The 17,946-nt window shown below is 40.2% G+C and overlaps 1 pseudogene; it reads right to left on the bottom strand.

The window, feature by feature from the left end:
• Positions 1-1,204: 1,204 nt before the first annotated feature.
• LOC122984711 lies at positions 1,205-3,851 on the bottom strand (annotated as a pseudogene).
• Between the last annotated feature and the right edge of the window lie 14,095 nt (positions 3,852-17,946).

Here is a 17,946-nt window from a genome sequence, read left to right on the forward strand (position 1 = left end):
GAAGAAAGGTTTGTGGTGTGAGAGCAGTGGACGATTAAGCTTTAAAGACTTTTAACTTTTTAAACTTTTAAAAGCTATTGAAGGCAGAACTAAAGGCTTAGTTCTGCCTGGAGATGTCAAATACAGGCCTTGTCTGCTGAAATAATGTCTAGCTGATTATAGGAATCAACCTGCAGTGAATCACTGACACTGTAAGAAGCTTCTGCTCAGACTAGAGTAACTATATTGATTAGTGTGAAAAATGTCTCTAATATAACGTATAAAGGATTGTCAGGTAATTATGAGAAATTACTTCACATCCCCAAGTGATATTTGTCAGGTTAATATCTCCTGAGAACGTCCAGCCATTTGTCATAGACAAAGAGATTGTATAGTGATTTTTAAACCCTGTGAGAATCTTTTAAAGGTTTAATAATCTGGATTCCCTGAACAGCTTCTGTGCTGTCATTAAAAACTGGATGTCTTATTATTTCCTCTGTCTAAACACTGAAAAAACTGAAGTTTGGTTTAATGGCTTTTAACTGATTTCAGATGTTATGAACTCCTGTTTTGGGGCCTTAGGCAGCAGATTTAAAATACTCAGTTGTCTTGGAGCTATTTCCTTTCCAATCAACATGTTAAGTTTTATACTATCCTGCTTTTTGCAACTAAGAAATATCATCATTTCAAATATAGCTGAGTCTAACTTTGCCTAACTTTAAGGAAGTAGTAAATTTAAACTATAATCTTTGGTTCTTTTGGTTTTTTTAAAGTGGTTTTTATGCCTAAACATAACCAGACCTTAACCACAGCGTTGTCACACCATTATTTCAGTGACATGTAACGGTTTTGGAAAGCTGTGCACATGATGTTGTCCTGCCGATTACCGCTGATAGTTGCGCCAGATTAGAAAACACTCCTACGTGTCGCTCTGGAGTCACATGGTCAAACCACACATCTCGTTGTTTAATTTTGGTGGACGTCTTGCTATAAACAACCTACATTCATATTTGCCTTACAAGGAAAATTAAACCAGAAGTTTGTTCTCTCATCTCTTATAACCAGTCTATTATGTTTAACCAGGTAGTTTTCTTTACCTAAACTAAACCAGACCTCAACCATAGAGGTGACAGATCAGAGAAGTCTCGGCGGTATGGGTTGGTTTGGAAGACACTGACAAATCATCTATTTTGTCATTTAAGGATTTGTTATATATTTCAGATCTTTCAATTTTCAGCATGAAGACTTTTACAATATCTTTATTGACAACAAACAACAAGCAAAACACAACAAAACGGGTAAATACAATAAATCACCTCTGAGGGAAGTGATGTAAACCGACATCACATCACACATTCAGCAGCTCGTTTGGTTTCAAACAACTAATATCATATTTTGGGGTAAAACTCTCTTCCTTCACTGTGTGAATATCAACTATTTTTGAAATATTTCTAATTTTACATGACAAATTTTTAACTCTACTTTTTGGAGTTTACAACATGTATCTTGTGTTTATGTAGTCATACTGTAAATGGATTTATAAAACTCTCCCCAAACCTTGTCACCCACAGTTTTCTTATGGTTTATTTGGCTTTGAGTGTTAAAATGTTACGTCCTGTTTGTTTCTGCTCTTCAATAAAGCAGAAATGCCATAATAATATATTTAATTCAAAAATTACAAGATCAAAAATATATCATTGTCAAGCTAAAAACATGTTTTTCTTCCTGAAAAGTCACATTTTGGGTTTTTTACTTTAATTTCAAAGATGCAAAAAAGCATTTCTGACAATCTGCATGTGTCAAAACCACAGTCGCATAGTCCTGGAACTAGACAGTCGGATGTGTTGAAAATGACACATCTCTCTCTTTTTGAAGGGTGTATTTACTCAAGTCAAGTCAGCACGACATCATCTCCTACTCAGCAGCAGTTACTGGCTTCCTGTGACTGTTTCTCCCCTCCCAGCCACAGAGGGGCGCTGTTGATCTTGGCGCTCTGGGCCCTGGCCTCCGTCGACTCGCGCTGCATGCCCCCTCCCTCGCTTTTCAGGCGATGATGGATCTCAGAGGCCATGGTGAGGAAAGCCCTCTCCACGTTATCAGAGCTCTTAGCACTTGTCTCCAGGAAGGGGATCTTAAGAGAAGAGGCCAGATCCTGGAAAGTGAGAGGGAGAGGGGTGGGAGAAACCGAACAAGGGATGAAAGAAGGAATCCAGAAAGGAGGGGAAGTATAACAAATACCATTATTCAAAAATACCTCATTCAGTCACTCAAAATTATATTTAAGAGTAAAGTATCAGAGGTCAGGTGTACTCAATATCAAAAGTGAATAAGCACTCGAGAAAATTGATCCTCTCGAGAGTCTTAAATTATTTATAAGTTAACATGTAAGCAATTTAATATTGTAGCCGGTGTAACTGCTTTATATTCTGTTGGGTATTTTAAAACGACACCAGAGCATCAGAATTCATCAGCTCACATTATGTTTGGAATATAAATAAGTCCCGCCATCAGATAAATGTAGTGGAATGAGTACTGCGGGGGGAAAGTGAAAACATCTTTTTTTTTTTTTCATCTAATGCCATCAACAGGTCAAACAAACAGCTCAGTTCATGACAGGAAGTATTAAGCTGTTGAGATCGATCCTGTCATATCAGATCAGTCTATAAAGACTAGGTTTCCCCTCGCGGCCCGACTGGAGCAGAGGATAAATTAAAGGACACATATTCTGCACATTTCCAGGTTTATATTCTGGGGCTCTACTGGAATATCTTTGCATGATTTCCAGTTTAAAAACTCCTTATTTATCTTATACTGGCCCTTTATGCAACCCCTCAGTTCAGCCTCTGTCTGAAACAGGTTGTTTTTAGCTCCTGTCTCTTTAATCAGGAGGAGGAAGTAGAGGTAACTTTTGTAAATAAGACGTTCGGAGCAGGTAGAAGCCCTGACTTTTTCCACATGCATTCATCTCAAGTTTTAGAACTTTGATCATGTTTAACATCTGACATCAGAACAGTATCACAAAAAGTAGAATATGTCCCCTTTTAAAAAAAAAAAAAAACAACAGTAATAATCAGACATGGCATATAAAACAGAATATCAACATGCTAATGTAAACATATGGACACTCTAATGCTAGCATTAAGCTACAAAGTACAGCTAATTTGAATAAGGCAGCTACATATATCTACAAGTGATGAGGATTTAGATCATTTTTGAAGCATCCAGTTTTGTTTTCTGGTGTTTGATGAGCATCACAGTCTCACAGTGGCTGCAGACTTGTTTGAATAGTATTTGGAGGTAGTACAGGAAAGCACTGTATGCAGCCTGTTACCTGAGCAGTGGCTGCGTCCACCACTTTCTTGCTAACAAGGTCAGACTTGTTTCCCACCAGCAGCCTGGAGACGTTTTCGCAGGCGTAACGATCGATCTCGTCCAACCACTGCTTCACATTGTGAAAGGACTCCTGAGGAGCGAAGAACAAGAGAGAGCAAAGGAGGGGGGAGGACAGAAGTTAATGTTCAAACCCTCTCCTATTATGATGTTGATGATGATGATGATGTGGCAACAAAAAAAACACTGACACTGACCTGCTCGGTGCAGTCGTAGACGATGATGATGCCGTGAGCTCCTCTGTAGTAGCTGGAGGTGATGGTTCGAAACCTCTCTTGACCCGCTGTGTCCCACTGAGAGACAACACACACACACACACACACAGATAGATGCTGCTTTCTGCTTTGACAAACAACAAAATGCTACATCTGATGGACAAACTCTTACAATCTGTAGTTTCACCGTCTTGCCGTCCATGTCGATGGTCCTGATCTTAAAGTCGACTCCAATGGTAGAGATGTAGCTCTCAGTGTACGTGTCATCCTGCGGGTGTGTGTGTGTGTGATAGATGATCAACAACAAAAATAAGAAGCAAATATAGTGTGTGTGTGTGGTTTTGGCAGGCCTACCGCAAAGCGCAGCAGCAGACATGACTTTCCAACTCCAGAGTCACCGATCAGAAGAAGTTTGAACAGGTAGTCACTGGAGGACACACATATACATACAAACTAAATGTTAAGTGTCATTTCAAATCCTTAGAAAACCAGACAGAATGATTGATAACAGCAAACAAAGAAAACCTGTAATTGTCTTCATACTCACGTCCAACTTCTGCTACCGTCTTTGATATATGTTAAAGGTTAAAGCAGCTATATTTGATTTTAGCTGTCAGTAATGTGTTGGTCGTTGCTCGTAGTGATGAACCTACAGATAATTATCAGCGACTCTGCAGGTCCTCTCGGCTTTACAGCAAGTTCTAGCTCAATGTTTAGCTGTCCAGCTGCAACTTTACTGTTTTGGTTCACTCTCAACGCTCTCATAGTGTCGTTTTCAGCTGCAGCAGTCAGCTGTTTTCAGAGTTAAAGCCCTAAAAAGCCACCGTACACTACCTGCTCAGCACCAAACAGCAAACAGACACAGTTAGCTGTAGACTAGCCGGTGAACACAGTGGATCATTTAGCAGCTAAAGAGCCAGATATTTCCCTCAGGAGTTGGTAAAGAGCAGAAACAGAGCTAAAAGAGGGTGAATATTGGAAACATGACTCCAAATGAATGATCGTATTGCTCCTTAACTGTTGGATGCGGAAATAATCAACTGTTTGCTATCAATTTCAAGATATCAACTTAAAAGCTGATGATATGTCAGTGTTGTGTTCACTGTTTTTTTTTTTTCCATTGCCCCCAAGTGGCCAAACAAATCAGTTAATGCAGGTTTAAGGTTAGGATGAGGTTAAGAAGTTCAACTTTCTAACAAAGTGACTCCATGTACTGTTAGCATTTTGTGAAGCAAGTCTTGCTCAAAAGCAGTTATATAAGTTTGCTTGATGTAGGATGTAAACATGCCTCTCGAGCTGTATTGCTTTCTTTTCATTAAGTGTTTATTAGACTTATATAGTGTTGAAATTAACAAGTTTTTACTGAAAATATCCTCAAATGAACGTCTGACAGTAGCAGAAACGAACAGAGTTTTATTTAGTATAGCAAGTAGTTCTAAAGACTACAATACCCATCAGCCTCAGCAGCCTGGTGCTCCAAATTACCTAACATTGTCTTAAATGAATTGGATTGTAATTTTCTAGGGCGCCCAGAATAACTCTTCCTGCTTTGCAATAACAACTACAAAGACAATGAGAGATAGATGATTTGTTTTATACTATGTTTAAGTATAGATGTAGCAAAATATCTATATCCAACATAGGATAAAGCTGAAACATTAGTACCTATGCAGAGGGTATATATATCCCACAACGTTGTATATTCAGATACCTGCGATACATTAATCAATAACTTCAAAAGAAAGATAATAACCAACAAAAACGAGGCTCCACGATGTTACAAGGACTTCAATTGTCTGTTAACTTTTCATGTCGGCTTTCATTGTTAAAGAGCAGATGTTCCAGCGGTATGCACTGTCTGTCTTGTTGGAACTGAATATTTACACACAGCAAATAGAAAGAAACAACACTTACTATTCAGGATTCATGATCGGCAAGGTCGCTCCAGGTGACACAACAAAATCAAAAATCCCTGAAACTGAATCCTGGACCTGAAAGAAGCCTGATTATCTCTGAGTCTGTGATGTTGTACGCTGTTTTGTTGTGCCTTTCTGTTTGTGTGTGTGTGTGTATGTGTGTGTATCTGTCCTTTTTTGGAGGGCAAATAGCAGAATAAGCCGGAGCTACCGACCTCGCGAGCTGACTGATGAGCTGACTGGTTCAGATGCATCATTTATTAATAAAGACTCGGCTCAGGTTACACCGGGGACAGCACCTGGAACCAAGACACACTTGCACACACACACACAGACACACACACACACTGCATTACTGAATATAATCTCTAACCAAAACCTAACCTTCAGCTCATTTCTTTACATTCTGGTGATATATTTGTGTGTCTGTCCTTGCAGTGGTTTTTTTATGAGTTGCACCACATTGTGTTTCTTGCTCTTCACTGACATCACCTCACAATGTCATGTCACTGGACCCACTGCCTCTCTGAAACTCCCAACAACAGGAAACAGTTCTACTGAAACCACCCGAGGAACTATAAATAAGACAACAAACGCAGATCAGCTGATTCACATGAGTCTTTGATCACAGAGCAACCTGGTGGAAAAGCAGTCTAACCATTTAATCACAATATGTCTGGCCAGGTACCTTTTAAAGCAGACATATTCTGAATATTCCCAGGTCTATGTTTATATCCTTGGGCTCTACTGGAATAGCCTCGCATGATTTACAGTTTAAAAACTCCTTATTTATTGTATACTGGCCCTTTATGCAGCCTCTCAGTTCAGCCTCTGCCTGAAAGTAGCCTGTAATAAAATGTAAAAATGCATTTGTTAAAGTAGTTGTTGAGCTGTAAATATGTACCATTGTAGCCACTAGAAAAAAAGACAGATGTTGCTGTTACTGGTGGGGGGCCTGGTGCAGAGCTGCCCACTAATTAAAAGAATAGAGGGTGTTACCTCCTCAGAAATCAGTCCCCAAACTGCTCGGGAGCAATATGTACAAGGTATTGTCTACTGCTTTTCCTCCACAGGTATCAGGCTCTCAATGGTAATAACTAACAGTGGGCCTACATTTTTCAGTGAGTGGGGACACATAATATACCTGCTGGATCTCCCCCCACTCAAGATGCTGAAGTATGTGTGAGTATGTAACATCTGCAGTGTTCATCTATCTGCAGGGAGATGGCGCCAGCACATCTAGGGCCCTTGATGATGAGGCGGAGGAGGAGGCAATATCTGCAGACACAGAAATGCCAGAGGTAAGGTGTGAAATGTTACGGATGTATCTGCATTCTACAAATTATGTATAACCATACACCTTGCCGCAGGACGTGACCAGAACAGGGAGTTCGTCAGCAAGGAATGAAGTAAACAACTATTCATATTACTGTTACCAGCTACTCTATAACACATTGTCTCTTTCACAGGATGTCCGCTTGATTTACAAGCACCATCTGCTCCTCAGCATTGAAAACCAGAAACTGAGCATGGAATACAAAAAGCTGAAGTTAAAGTTGGAAATAAAGAAACTGGAGAGGGATGGAAGTATACATTTAAACACAGCAGAAAGCCATGGTTTGGACTGTATTTAATGTTTGTTTTTTTGTCTTCACAGCTTGAACAAAATGAGTGAATTAATAATTTCAACACAACTTAGGCACACTTTTCCTTCTGAAGTTGTACATGCTACACTTCTAAATAAAAGGGATCACTCTAAAATGAAGGTGACCATAAATAAAATGGGGATGGGGACTCTTCTTCCATCCATGGGTTCCTGATGGGCTGGGTCAGTGTCTTCCCATTGCTCCTCCAGCAACATTACAGGCAGTCTCTCACGGTGTAGAGTGGCAATGTTGTGCAAGCCAGCGCAGGAAATGATGTCACAGGCCCTGTCAGGAGTAACTCTGTGGCTTAAGTACTGAAACCTTGATTTCAGTTGGCTATAAACCGTCTATCCGTGCCCTGGTTCTTGTGTGGGAACGGTTGAAGGCCTTCTCTGCTTCTGTCGCTGGTTCTGGGTAGGGTGTCAGCAAGTACAGCATGCAGGGATAGCCTCTGTCCTCAAGCAGAACTCCATTAAAACTCCCTCACAGAATAAAAGCGTTGGTTAAATATACATGACATTCTTATGGTTCACATAGATTAGTGATCCCCTCCACACATGTATGTATATATAATAATATGTGCCTGATATGGTTTTCCAGAAAAAAAGTATAATTACCACTTTGAATTCCATAAAATGACATCTACACCTTCTCCCTCATTACAAGTTTGCAAATCTATGACATGCAATATATGTTACTTCAAAAGTAAAAACCCTTTGGGTAGTGACAACATTCTCTGTAAAACAGCGATGATGCTTGAAAGATCCTTGAATCATGGACAGAGCCCGGCCATTTTGCCTTGATGTTTGATATGGTAAATGGACTGCACTTATACAGCACCTTTCTAGTCTTCCGACCACTCAAAGTGCTTTTACACTACCAACCACGTTCACACACACACTCACACATCGATGGTGACAAGCTACCATGCAGTGTACTGGTGCAGCCATCGGGAGTAATTTGGGGTTCAGTATCTTGGACACTTGTACCAAGGACACTCCGACATGCGGACTGTAGGAGCTGGGAGTCAAACTTCCGATCGTCCAATTAGTGGACGACCCACTCTACCTCCTGAGCCACAGCTGACTACTACTAGCTGAGACAACCTCCATCGCAGATTATCTGCCAGCATAGAGGGTGACCATTCGCTTGGCAGAGCATTAATTTGAAATTACTCAGTATGACTAAGAAGGGTTGATGCAGTGGTGTCATTCATAATGTAAAATCCAGTTCAGAATTATCTGAACATTTGTCTCACATGCCAGAATAATATTTTAGACTTTGAGTCTGACATTGTGCATGATTTCTCTGCAGCTACATGTTAGTATTATGACATATTTGGTTAGGAAAGGACCTGATTTGTTTTATTGTATTTGTGTCATTCATCGATCTGTGCTGATAAGGTAAAGTGAAACACCATCTCTGTACAGTACAGGCGCTTCTTTGTGTAAGGTTGGCATTGAAATGGACATCTCTATGAGCAACTGCCAGGGTAACAGGATTCACATCCAAAGAAGTGTCGACATCAAAACTAACTTGATCTATTATCACAGATGTGCACATTTCTTCCAGATCCTATTATTACTACTCTGCCTGACAGTGTGTGGACAGCTGCCCCCATTACAAACCTGTACATTTAGGCTATGGAAAGATTTCTTGTTGACACAGTCCGCCTCCACAGGTCCAGATGGGGCCTGGATACACACACGGGTGCAGTTGATGGCGCCTGTAACAAAGGAGAGGATTGAGTTAATACAGAGACATGTCAAACTATAGGCTACTTCACATGTATTTTATCTGTCACATACCTGCAATTGCATGAAACGCACAGTGACAAAGATGTTGAGGTACTGCTTTAGAGCAAGGTGTACCCGTCTTATTTCCTGGTATACAGTTGCCCTCGCAAGACCTTCTGCATCACCAACGCTGTATAAGAATGTCCCACAGTGTTCAGGGCTTTGCTACGGTGAGTCTGTTTCCTAATCTGTGGTTCTAGCAGGCTACATACTGTGGATAAACTATGCTGGGCCTACTGATACCTGTACATCTTCCACAGATACTCATCAGAGAAGCCCAGTGGATCAGTCTCATCACTGAAGACTCTTGGGGCCGGTGCTGTGAATGTTTTGTGTATGATCTGAGCACCTTCCTCCACAGGGTCGTCAATGAATGGATATGCCGTAGTTGGTTGGAGAGGCTGTGGTCCTTCAGATGCACTGTTTATATAGCCAACAGCTATGTCAATTAACCTACTGGCTTCTGGCCGTTGTTTTATTTCCCACTTGCATTGTGATCTACTCCGCCTCTACTCTGCAATCAGAAGCAGAGTAGGGCAGGTCTTCATGGAATGTGGGTGGGAAATGAAATAAGGGGTCTTTTTTATTTAACATTATATCCTATATATCCCTGTTATATACATGCACTTTGAGCTGCATTTTTTTAGTATGAGGTGCTATACAAATAAAGTTATAAAGTTATTATTATATGAATGAAGTTTGATTGACTATTTGATTTTGGAGACTGACAGTGGTAAGACATGATTTTCATGACATGTTTATTTTTATTAATATGGAACTAAAGTAAACGTGCAGATTCATGCTTAGTCACATTGTGACAACATTGTGAATCTGGGTTTACACCATGTTTACATTACCTAACCACCTAAATCTTAAGAACTCCAACCCAAAATAAACCCTTAAAAGACTTGATTGTCTTTAAGTCTTTATCTCCTCCTGAGGACACGATGCTCATAGACAACACAACACAGACACACTACAGCAGAAGCTTTCACACATTCGAGTCACAAACAGCACTCATGCACAGATCCACTTGAAAACAAAGTGCACTGATCTGTCTGGTTATTGTCGACACACACGGTCCAATGATTTGGCTGATTATTCCTCTGATGAGTGGTTACTTGTTCTCTCTGTTGTGTGTTGAAGCATGCTGTTAGTATTATATGATCACTACACTTTAATGGAATAATGGGGCTGTTTAACACACACTGTCTGCTGAACAGAGAGAGTGCTGGGAGATGGAGTTAGTCAGCTGAGTCGCACATAATTGAATATTTATTCAATAAACGGTAATTTATCTCTGATTGTTTCATCTACTGATGTAAAGATCCAAATGCTCCTTCAGAGGCTGCAACACACTGATGTTAATAACAATGTACAAAAACTCCTCTGATTTACAAATAACAAAAAATATTGTTGGTGTAAGTTATTGAACATAAAAGCAGATTGTAGTCAAGCCTGGCATGTCCACACTTACTAATAATGATTTCTCATTCAAAAAATTAGACATTTAAAAATACCAGTTTCATGTTATTGTGTCAGGTAGATGTGTCACATGATCTCTAATCAAATTCAGAGGAAACAAAGAACAAATAATTTAGTATGGAGGAGACTCTACACCAATGATTGGTGTCAGCTCTGTGAAATAAAGGGCAGGTACACAGAACACACATGACACAGGACGTGACGTAACGTTTGTATCTGTATTTGTTGAGGCAGCAAAATTATTTGTATTTGTATTCGAATAAAAGTGGAAAAAGGCTTAAAAATCCTGTTGTTGTTTTTATTTTATTATTATTAATTTTAGTTTTAGAAAGTTAGTGTTACAATAAGCATTCATGAATAAACTACCTTACGAAGGAGGTCCCCACACTGGGTCTCGAACCGGAGTCTCCCAGATCAGACAACTGCGCTGACTACTGAGCTAAAACTTTACTCATCACCTCATTGCAGACAGACCTCTACCTGTTTATATACTCATAAGTGTGTTTCTGAGCGGTCGCTAGGTTTGCTACAAAGATACTGTAGTTTGTTGCAAAGCTTTGCTAAAACCTGGGACATAATAAGTGATTTGTTACATGTTTTTTTCAGGTTCTCCTCTCATGTTTCCTCTCCTCCTCTCCTCTCCACTCCTCTCCTCTCCTTGTTTCCTCTCCTCTCCTCTCATGTTTCCTCTCCTCCTCTCCTCTCCACTCCTCTCCTCTCCTTGCTTCCTCTCATCTCCTTGTTTCCTCTCCTCTCCTCTCCTCTCCACTCTTCTCCTCTCCTTGTTTTCTCTCTCCTCCTCTCCTCTCATCTCCTTGTTTCCTCTCCTCTCCTCTCCTGCTTTTTTAGGGAGTCCAAAGCGAGGACAAAGCGAAAGTGATGCAGTTTTATTCTCTGCTGATCCCCGTGTGTGACCCCCTGGTCACGGGAGTGAGCAGGGAGCAGGGGATTGTGGGATATGCGATGGCTGAGCAGCTGTGATGGGGTCAGGGGTCAGCAGCCCTGACGACGGCCTGTTGCCGGGGCAGAAGCAGCGGCGCGATGGTTGCTAGGGCTGCGGCAGGCTTTGTGGTGCTCCCGATGGAGCATGGAGGTGGGAAAACTGGGGGAAGGGACAGAGAGAAAGAGAAGAAATAAAGAACGAGAAGAGAAAGAAATGACAAAGAGAGAGGGTGGGAAAATGAGAAAGTAAGATGGTGAAAAAGAAGATAAAGCTAAACTCTGAAACTATAGAGATGGAGGAAAGTGGAGAAACATGACAGAATATTTCTGGTTTTAATACAAAAAATGAAATTGAAACTTTTTTTGAGAGGGCTTTTCTCACTTTCCCACCAGAAGAGAAACCCTACCTTGAACCGCATTATTCTTAACTAACTTCCACCCAAAAGAGATGTGACTGTAATCAGATATTTCCATCAGTCTGACTAAGAGAGGTGTGAAGACGATACAGCTGGAGTGGATGTATGACGGCAGCAGACTGACTTCATGTTGCTCAGAATGACTTGCATGTCTGTATATCACCAGATGTGTCTGCACAATGTGTTCATTTACATCCACATTGGCTGAACAGTGTTTTTTAAGCACTGCACCACTCATTTGAAAGGATATAACACCACATATTAACTATGATTACTTTATTTAGGTTTATTTCTGTGTATAAAAAGAGCTAAAGTTCCTCCACTGTTGAGCTGGTGTGGATTAAAGCCGAGAGTCTTCACTTCACCTCGTGACCTCATAGTCATTGTTGTGTTTTTAAAGCTATTTTTCCGGGACTATCACAACGAAAAATGTGTCACTGCCCTTGTGCTTTGTGACTGTTGCATCTGTTCACGCTGCTTCTGAACACTATGTAAGCAATAATACGCAACAACGTCTCGATATACAACAACAATGGACAAAGCGGTTGCAAAAAAACACCTAGATTGCATTATTTTGTACATTTTCTACCTCAGAGTGTAGTTTTGCACTTATTACATGACCGGTTACCACAAAAGACTGCTGTGTCACGGACATAACGGGTATAAAGTTTGATCTGTGTTTGTATTTGAGTGTCTTTACTGTGTGTGTGTGTGTGTGTGTGTGTCTCAGACAGAATGACGAGTGTGTGTGAGTCGAGCTACACATAAACACCGCAGTGTGAGACACTGTGTGTGTGTGCGTGTGCGTGAGCGGGTCAGTGGATGGAGTAAAACCAGTCATTGTTCCCATCAGTGTGTGTGTCCCAAGAGACCTGAGGGAGCAGGGATAAATAGGTGCTTTTCACTATTCACCCTTATTTTTACCACGCTCCCTGACTTCTGCGTGTATGTGCGTTCGTGTTTGTTTGTGAGCTTGTGTGTGAAAACGGAGCTCTGCAAGAGTGTGTATGTGTGTGCAAGATTATAACTGAAACTTGTATTTATCACAATAAAAACTAAACCAACAATAAAAGCAGATATCATGAAATGCTGGATTAATGAATGTCTAAAAACTCTTAATACCCAGGGAGGGTTAAAGTCTCTTTTCTCAAAACTGAGCTAAAAGCGTAATGACATGTTAGGAAAAAAATATATAAAAGCTTATGCAACTGAAAATTAAAAGCTAAAATAGAAATAGATCATATTGAAGAAAACTAAACTGAATATAAAACATTAGCATGTCTGTGTGTGCATCTGTGTGTGAGCTGCGTTGTCGCTGCTGGTTGAAGATTTATGTGGAGTCACTTAGTGGCTTTGCTCTTTTCCCTGTGAGTGTGTGTGTGTGTGTGTGTGTGTGTGTGTGTGTGTGTGTGTGTGTGTGCATGGGGGTCGGGGGGGGACGTCCCTGGGGCCAATTAGGCAACAGATAATTAACCTCATTGAAACTGGATGCTGAATGAAGGCCGTATTGTAGAGAGAAAGAAGGACAGAAAGAGTTAGACGGAAAAACAGAACAGGAGGTGGATTTTCTCTAAATGTGCACATCCTCATGCAACCCTGCATCCTGGAAAATATATACGACTAATTTGCAGTAAGAAACATGTTTTGAAAGAAACATAACGCTGTTTGTTTGTGTGGCCTTCCTTTTGACTAATAAGCTTCAAAAGCAGGATGGATAAAACATTTAATAAACACTATAGATCTGTGAATAGTGAGCTTAGAGTTCTTGTTAAAACCTTTTCATTACCGTCTGTAATTCAACATTTTAGATTTTGACTCAGTGTCACTGAATGCTACACGTTTAGTCAGTTGACAGAAAATGAATCAGTAACTACTTTGATGATTGAATAATCATTTTAGTCATTTTTTTAAAGTAAAAATGCTAAAAAAAAAAAAAAAAGTGCTGGTTTCAGCTTCTCAAATATGAGGATTTGATAGTAAACTGAGTAAGTTTGGATTTTGGGCTGTTGATCAGAAACAAGACCATCCTATGCAGTATATACAGTATACTGTCAAGTTTATATGTTGTATTTTAAGCACTAATCATTGCTTTGAATTTACATTTTAGCCTTTTTCTTTAGATTTTCTTAACCTTGAAACTCTAAAGTAATAACTTAAACTTTTCTTGGATTTATGGAGTAAACTTTATCTAATTAAACCACCTTAACTGATGCAAACTGAAGACGCCGAGGTACAGAAGTTGAAACTCCCTGGATTATATTATAAGACAAGATTACGATTACTTATGATTAGTCATTCAAATAATAATGTTACGTAATGTAGTTATGTAAGCAGTAATACACAGTGATGTGCTATAACAATTTTAAAAAGGTTTAAATTGCGATTAAATGGAGCTTTAGCAAAAGTTCAGTCAGGTAGACTGTCTTTTGCATGCTTAGGTGTGTAGTTTCTCATACATCTCTCAAACGTGTTCGTTCCTAATTCCCTCGCTGTCATCGCTCTGGCCGTCAATCGAGATATCAGCTGTTCACATCAGCTAGTCACATCTATCCAATAATAGCACAGCGACACACCTCCTCTGTTAGCCCGTCATCCCGCTGCTCCCCTTTTAAATATGTTTCTCTCTCTCTGCATTAGTGCATCCATGCTGCTGTTATTCACGCCCCTCCACTTCCCCATCACTGCCCAGTCTTCATAGATTCATCATCTTCATCACTTCATCAGTCTCATCAGAGTCACGACCACCTCCAGTGTCTGGACTCCATTGGGGGGATTTATCTCGCTGCTGCTCAGGGCTGATGCCCCTCAATGACAAAATCACCCTTAATTATCACTATATCATCTGTTATAATAAACAATTATCTTTACTCCATTCACTTGTCTCCCCTGATTGAAATGTAAACAGCTTTCTATAACTTTGCAGAGACGCTTTGCAGAAACAGAACAAGAAGTCTGCATATAAGGATCAAAAGGCCACATCTTTCTGAACCTCTTCATGTTAAAAAGGTTTAATGGCAGAAAGTGGTGCGTTTTGGAGCTGAGGTTATTAGTCTATAATGAAACAAGTAAATCCAAAAGGGACAATGTTTTAACACCCATTTTTACTGGAAAGGCAGTTGTTTTAAATGATGATTTACTGTAAATGACGCAGAGGTTTTTCTCTGCTGACTGTAAGGCTAAAGTGAGGGAATCACCTGCAGGGAAAACCCCGATTTGTGTGTTTTGAGGTTTTTCTCTCTTTGTCTTCCTCTGTTTCTTCCTCTGTCTTTATCGTTGTTTCCTTCCCTCTGTACATACGTTTATTTCTGTCTCTAGTTTTATCTTTTTTGTCTTGTTCTTCCTCTCTTTCCATCTCCTGCTGTATGTAACCAAACCCTCACGCTCCCGCTCTCTCTCTCTCTCTCTCTCTGTCTCTCTCTCTCTCTCTCCAGTGACAGCTGGTCCTCTGCTTTCCCGCCAACAGACCAGCTGTCCATACAAACTGGAGGTATTTGAGAAGTGTGTGTGTGTGTGTGTGTGTGTGTGTGTGTGTGTCTTTTACATAACAGGCAGTTCCTTTCTGTCATTTTCTATGTCTCTCTTTCACACATTTCACAGACAGGATACAACATGACACTTGTATTAAAAGGCCGCTCTTCTGCTACTGCAGGAAAGGATCAATATACAATGACCACACACACACACACACACACACACACACACACACACACACATGCACATACAGTATGAAGCTAACACAGTGTCATAGTCTTTCTGTTTATACACCATCAAAGGTAATTTTGTAGTCCTATCTTGTTCTTCCTCTCCGCAAAAAAAAACAAACTAAACATTATAAACAGATATCTGCATATAGATGCAGAATCTGTAGGCAACCGGACAAGGTTTTGGTTTCCATTTGTAGTCCGTTTGTAGTCCGAGTAGTATTGACCAATCACATTTGAGTTTTAGTTGCATGCTGGTAAACAGTCTGTGTGGAGAGCAAAGGGTCGAAATGCAATCTTGTAACCCATCAGCTATTGCTATAGCTTTTTTAAAAAATGCATCTGCATTCATACACATATATCTGTTTATAGAGATGTCGAAATGCCGCCTGGATCGTCTGAAGCAACGAAGAAACAACGACCAGCATGAAAGAGGAAGTCTCGGCCAAGATATCTGTTGGTTACACTGGAATCTCCAAAATATTATAATAAGTAATTTGTGTGACGTGTTTTTCTGCCGTAGTTCATGACGAGTGAAACCGTCTTTACTGTGAGGACTAGATTATCTGTCAAACAGCCAAGAATTACTGCTGTCACAGATGACGAGGAGCTCAAACAGACAAACAGACGATGCTAAATGCCAGCTATACAAAAGTGGGATTTACATTCTTAGGAATAATAATCTACTTAATAGTTTTATTTCACTTTTATGAGAAAAAAAGGCTTTATGGATGAATGGATGGATCATTTTATTTTTCTTCCTGGATTAACAGTATCTCAGAGAAACTTTTCCCAACAGTGTGTTGTTTGTTGTAAAAGTCTTTTTTTCCCCAAAAAAAACAGGTGTTGGAAAGGGAGGGGGGCTCATCTTATAATAAGGGTGGTCTTATATTCGGGCCAATATTTTTTTTTTTGGCACAACTGTGGCCATTCATAATTCCATTTCAGTCAACTCTGTGTCCTAGAAATTACCTTCATATGTGACTAAACTACAACAGAAAATAAGTTTTGCTGGAAACATAATGCTGCTGAATCACATTTTCTCTCAACATAATGAGAAAATGTTGTTAATTAACATATTTGGCATGTTGCAAGAACATATGAGTGTAATGTTCAGAGACAACATAGTTCTTTTTGTTCGCCAAAATGTCTGATCTTGCTGTACAATATCTGCTGCTAGTATATTTAAACTTTTTATGGTTGTGTTGGTTGTGGCAGCACTAAACCTGAACACACACAGGACTCAGGATGTGAACTCTCTGCTGTCAGAGTCCTGCATCTTGTACGTCCACCATCCACCCCGACCTCCTCCCTCCGACTCCAGAGTGATATATAAAAGTAGAGCAAACATGAGCCCACAAATGTTCGTTCATTTTTTTCTATTTCAGACATATTTAGACAAATTTAGATGACATGCAGCACATGTGGATGGCAGTTCATCTAGAGTCGGCCTTATAGCAACTTTATGAATTCAAAATATAAGTTGTGTAAATGTAACTTGAATAAACTATATATGTAAAAAAAAAAAAAAAAAAAAGCCTGAATATTCACAGGCAGGATTTAGATTTTAATTTTGCTTTTAATCAGCGTAACTGTCACAAACATGTTACTTCTACTACTACTTCAGGCTTCAGTCTTTCTTTTTTAACACAACCACTGATGTGTAAATTTGATATCTAGACTCTGTTGCATGTTCACATACAGGAACACACACACACACACACACACACACACACACATACAGATACAGTCAACAGTAAACCACATCCAGAATCCTGGCTGTATGCTCTAACTGACGGCAGCTGTGTTCGTTAACCCCTCGTCGCTCAAACATTACCACACAGCTAACCGCACACATACACACATACACACACACACACACACACACACACTTATGCAGAGTAAGCCTCGTAACACCCGTTGTGTCTCGTTAACTGCTTGGATTATCAATGTGAGGCAATGGATGCGGTCAAAGCGGCTCACGTGCTTATCAACACCATGGGACTACACACGCACACACACGCACACACACACACATATACTGGGCCTTGTCAATGGCAGACACATGAAAACACATTCACACGCTATAGGGACGCAGCGTACAAGGTGGCGTGTGTGTGTGTTTGTTTTTATGTCTGCCATCAAGGTTTGTAAGTGTACCAGACCACCCCTGTAACACACACACACACACACACACACACACACACACACACACACACACACACACACCTCTGTTTCTCTTCCTGTTGTAATTATGTCATTGCGTTTGGTCTGCAGACCTGTTGACAGGGGACACGTCTGATTATGAACACACACACACACACACACATATAAAAGCTCTGTTGATTGTGTATCACTCTCTTGTGTTTGTGTAAGAGCAAAGAGAGCAGAGTGTGTGAGAGTGTGTTTTCTCTGCTGTCACATGATCCTGACAGTCCAGCCATTTAAGCAAAAAAAAAG

Source organism: Thunnus albacares, chromosome 6, assembly GCF_914725855.1.
Source record: "Thunnus albacares chromosome 6, fThuAlb1.1, whole genome shotgun sequence".
Classification (NCBI taxonomy): Eukaryota; Metazoa; Chordata; class Actinopteri; order Scombriformes; family Scombridae; genus Thunnus; species Thunnus albacares.